Here is a 5,610-nt window from a genome sequence, read left to right on the forward strand (position 1 = left end):
CAAGTTAGAAATCTTTCTCAAACACAATAGTGCTTTTACAAAGTTGTATAGTAATTTACATGCCACTTCTTAAAAAATTTCAGCTCTTAAACGGAACTCTCAAAAGATGTACTCTAGTGTGATAAAAAAAAATTGGGAAATACAGTTCATTACAATGTGCTTCACTTCTAACCCATTGATCAAGACCTATCCAATATACTCCATGAGCTGTTGTGTGCTGATATCTACACCAGAAAGCCAACAACCAAATCCAGGATGCGTGCGAGTTGTACCATCCCACAGGCCACAGCCATCCCAGCCGCTACATGACAGATTGACAGCAACCATAAAAGTAGCAACACAGAAAGAATGATTGAATACAGTAGCAAACAACCCAGATTGAAAAAAACTACTTATTCCAAACATGTATAACGAATGTTGTCCTGGCATGAACTACAAGTAACCCCCTCCCCCCTTCCAATAACAGGTCGTACATTTGTTAATCCCATAGGTAGGATCCAAGGAGAGCGTGTGCATGATTAGTGTTGGAAGTTCTTGTTGGGAAACACAAAAGAAAGGAGTGTAAAATAAGAGGAATATTTTTGTCCCACATTGAAAGAACTCTTCATATTCTCCTTGTTTCTTGTTTGAGAAAGTGTGAGAGTAGTATGGGTGGACACATAACACGTGCGTCGGCTGGACCGGGCTCGGGCCACGACCCTTGGTACTTGGGAATGCAGTTCGCATGCGTGGAGGTGGGTTTTGTGGGCTTTACCTATTCTTTTTGGTACTGGGCATAAGTCCTTGTTACGGGAATATGTATTGATTAAGTAACCGTTGGATTATATAGAGAAAGGCTCCGTAAGAAAACTTCTTACGGTAAGAACACTCTCTACACCGTTCGATCAAATCTAATCTAACCGCCCAAATTTGATATGAGAGTAATGGCATTTTCGTAATTTCAGCTGCACACTACCCCTTCTTCCTCATCAGCATTCTCTCTCTCTAAACTCTTCCTGCTCCCCCTAAACACTCCTCACAACTTTCTCTCTCTTATCTCTTCAATTGCGGGTGAATTTTACCCCACATTCTCGCAAGTTTGAGCAAATTCGTCAAATTCTTCATCAAATTTATGATCTATTACACAATATCACCCTTCATCTTCATCAACTTTCCTCAAATTTCTTCAATTTCATCGGATTGTAATTCAAATTTGACGAACAATTTCGTCAAAATTAGCGATTTTCGTACGTTTAGGTTAATTCAGAGGTATGATTGTTCAATTTCCTAATTTTCGATTTATTTCCTCTCTTATTACCGACGCAACATCGTAGCAACAATCTTCATCAAATTGTGTGCAGGTGTTGGTGGAGGCGCAGTTGCCGTGTCAGCTGCTACTGGTGGTGGTGCAGGTGTTGCTGCCGCCGGGGCTCCAAAGTAGGAAAATAAGGTTGAAGAGAAAGAAGAATCGGACGACGTAAGAACAACTCTATCATCCTCTATCTTGTGTTTGTGTTCTAAACTAGTGATGCATATGTTCTAAATTAGTGTTTTTATGTTCTAAATTATTGTGTGTTCAAAATTGTTTGGTCGAAGCTGGAAATTTGAAACTCATCTTTTCTTAGTAGTACAATTTAGGAATAATAACACTCAACTGGTGTCATTGAATTGTGATGGTGACAAACCTTATGAATACGTCATATTCTGAATAATTTTCCTTATTAGGAGTTTTCTTGCTTAACAAATTTCTTGTTATATTGTAATCTGGTGAATTTTCCATGAATTAATGTCGGTGTTATGTTCTGAATCATCATTGCTTATGTTCTAAACCAGTCATGTATATGTTCTAAATTAGTGTTTTTGAAATAGTTCCTGATTCAATATAAGTTTCTGAAAATTAGGAAGAAATTTGTGTTGAAAGAGACCTCGTGATCCAATTAAATTCATGTCAAGTGTATCATGTCCTATCTAAATCACCCTTGCTTATGCTCTAAATCATCCTTGGTTATGTTCTAAATTGGGAATGTCGCGAAAACCATTTGTTAGATATGTTAAGGTCCAGCCTGAAACCAATATTTGGCTATTCTCGGTGGACGATTTGGCTACATTTAATTATTCTCTGATACTGAAATGTGTGGGAAACCTTCAGGTCTGTATTTTCTTGCATCTTTGTGGTTTCCTGCGGTCTTAAATTTTATTTTTCGTGTTGGATTGTAACATGCATGTATTCTTTGTGTATTGATTTCCTTGGAATCAACACTTATTTCTCTTTCTTGTCGTCATTGGTACTCTTGTAGTTGCTAAGAACATGATCTGTATAGATTGGTGTTGGTTGATACTGTATTACATCTGAAGTCCTCTGTTGTTGTGAGTGTGTCTCCTATTGGATGGTCTCGTCTATCTATAGGTTGTGTGAAAATGAATTTGGATGCGCATGTAGGGGTTGGTGGTAGCGTGGGTCTGGCTGTGGTGTGCAGGGATGATGAGGGGCGTGTGTTTGTTGCAGAGGATAGGATTAGGAGTCTGCTACTGTTGTTTTGGTGTTCATCTAGCAAGTTACTTGGGATTCATGGATATTATTGCGGAGTGCGATGTTACAAACGTAGTGCATGCTATCAACTTCTCCCCATTAATGTTATTTTATAAGGATATAGCTAGGATGAGACTTGAGTTTACTTCCTTTTCTTGTTGTCATGTACGAAGGGGGGGAGTATGTATGATTTCAAGTTAACCTCGAAGCCGAGGTTCAAGTTTGGAAATTAATGGATAGACTCATAATCAGCTGGTCCATGCCATAGGCTGGTTCTGGTCATAGTTGATCTTAAAGTTTTGGAGTCTAGATCTAATCTTGCTTATGTTCTAAGGTGTTATTGTCTATGTTCTAATTAGTGTTGCATATGTTCTAAAGGTTTATACGAATATTAAGTGGTTATGTTCTGAACTTTATGTCAAGTGTATTAAGTGGTGCACTAATTCAACTACTACCAGATTGGTTTGGTTGCAAGAAATGAGAGGAGGAAGTATGACTTCCTAGGAATTGGACATGAGTGATAAGGTCGTATGTTCTAATTATTGTTTCATATGTTCTAATTATTGTTTCATATGTTCTGAAATACAATTTCATATGTTCTAAATTGCAATTGCATATATTCTGACCACATTGTAGTTTCTTCAACTCTTTTATGGGCTATGCAGGAAGTTACTCGTGTTTAATGATCGGGATGCTCAATGCATATTATCTGTTCCTCTCAGCATCAGGTCGACGATTATCGACGTGACATACATGTTTTCGGTTTTGTTATTCTAAGACAATACATACGAGTCCGTAACTAGCAGACACCAGTATTGCTTCTCAACATCAGGTATTCAGGCCCTAGCTATGAAGTTCATTCCATAGAATTCTGAACTCCTGAATCAATTTTCAGTGCACTTATTTCTGCTATGATAGTCGAATCCCTGATGACTACTAATTATTGTGCTGCTTACTTCTGATCCTGATTTTTATTTCAGGTCATCCCTGGATAATGGCAGACGACTTGGCTCCTGATAAGCTTCTTGATCACTCAGTCATATCACGGTTGACACAGTTCTGTTTATCTACGGGTAAGTATTTCCCAACTTGCCAAGAACAGGGAGGAAGAAGGGAAAAACGGAACCATTACTGTTTATCTAGATTGATTTCTTAATTGTATTTTTAAATACAGGTTATTTCTGATAGGCTTTCAGATGAAGAAATTGCAGAGGTCGAGGAGATTTTTAAGATAATAGACAGATAACAGTAGGTAGATTGCTCAAATGTTAGAGCAATGTGCCATTGCACATGGATGTCCTACGTTCCAATATTCTTTCTATTTTGTTTATAGCCATGAATTTTGGTCCATCATGTGAAGAAATATGTTGGACACAGATTTTATTATGTCAGTCGGAGCAACTCTATTATGGTATATTTGTGTGAGCTCGTAACCATTCATCCGCACATTATAATTTGGAGCTGATTATGGTTTTATTAGGTGTTCTTAAACCTATTAGCTCAAGTGGTAGAGCACTATGCAAATGCATAGAGTATGTAGGTTTGATTCCTACATAGGTTGTCTTTAAAAGATAATAAATAAATAAAACTCAAAAGTAAATTAAAATATCTCAAACTTAAATCGTAATACCTAAACAGTAAATTGAAAGAGGCTAAATTTTATAAGACAATATGACATATGTTTTAAATCTTAAGCCTTGTGTTCTAAAACTTAAGGCATATGTTCTAAAACTCACGACGTATATTCTAAACCATTCTCCTTGTGTTCTACACTTTAACAACAAAATTTTAGAAGGCAATCTCACATTATTCACCTCAACTCCTTAAGGGCTATGTTCTAAAAAAATTATGCACGTACAAAGCCTTTTTGAGTCCATGTTCTAACAAGTGAAGCTTATTGTTCCAAAAACTATTGCATATGTTTTAAATTAGTATATCATGCATTTTTTGGGTTAGACAATCAATAAATCATAGACAAGTAGACAAGATAGTATTCTAATCATTTTTTAGTCATGTTCTAAAACGTAAGCTTTATGTTTTAAATAATGGTTCATATGTTCTAAAAAGTAAATTTTGTGTAAACAAGGGGCTTAGGAGCATGCATTTTATTAAGAACATAAAATTTTGTGTTAGACAATCAACAAATCATAGACAAATAGACAAGATAGTATTCTACTCATTCTTTAGTCATGTTCTAAAATGTAAGCTTTATGTTCTAAATAATGGTTTGTATGTTCTAAAAAGTAAATATTGTGTAACCAGAGAGGGTTAGGAGCATGCATTTTATTAAGAACATAAAAAAAATATACGTATGTTCTAAAATTTATACATATGTTCTAAAGTAAATAGAACTGATTCAAAAGTGTTATCATAAATCAAGTAAAATATGTAGTTATTCTTTTTAATAGGGAAGGAAAAATATTGTCATAAATCAAGTAAAGAATATAATTATTCTGTTTAATTAGGACATTACAAAAGAGCGGGAAAATTTTGATTATGAGAGCGACACGTGTCACTTTTTCTTAGACCTCTCTTGTAGTATAGTTATAGGTAGACTGGTAACATTAGGATTTTCTTCCAATTACAATGTAAAAACTTTTCTTTTGAAAGGAAAATTTATTTATTAATAAAGAGTCATACAAAATCTACAAGAGAAATACAGATCTAACAAATACATGACAAATTGAATTAAAGAAAGGTTTGCTTCATCAAAATTACGGTATTTGAATAAATCTTGTGCAGTAAAACTTATCCCGTATATAACGCTGGCACATGCAGACTTTTCAGAAATATGGTCTAACGATTTGTTGTAGCCGCGAGGATGATTTCCACTTGATTCATCTGAATGTACTTGGAAAATTGATATCTGTTGCTATCCCGCATAAATTTTTATCAACGGACTAATTCTATATAAATCCACTACGAATATAAACCAAACATACTAAAACTGACAAACCAAAAGAGACTAACGAACAAGAACGAACTTCGATCATAGGGCCAAGAGCCTAACGAACACTATAAAAACTTGTATTCACGTGAAACAAGCCTTTGTCAACGTTACAAAGAAAAATCTTTCAATCATGGACAAGAAGTCAAGAACA

General features: G+C 35.4%; 1 long non-coding RNA gene across 1 annotated transcript; it reads left to right on the top strand.

Moving 5' to 3' along the window:
• The first annotated feature begins 313 nt into the window (after positions 1 to 313).
• On the top strand, positions 314 to 3,923 carry LOC130469394 (uncharacterized). Its single transcript, XR_008929915.1, has 5 exons — positions 314 to 1,248; positions 1,341 to 1,456; positions 3,175 to 3,341; positions 3,490 to 3,582; positions 3,684 to 3,923. It is a non-coding gene; the product is annotated as an uncharacterized lncRNA (long non-coding RNA).
• Positions 3,924 to 5,610: the final 1,687 nt, after the last annotated feature.

The sequence above is a fragment of the Spinacia oleracea genome, chromosome 3, assembly GCF_020520425.1.
Source record: "Spinacia oleracea cultivar Varoflay chromosome 3, BTI_SOV_V1, whole genome shotgun sequence".
In the NCBI taxonomy this organism is placed as follows: Eukaryota; Viridiplantae; Streptophyta; class Magnoliopsida; order Caryophyllales; family Amaranthaceae; genus Spinacia; species Spinacia oleracea.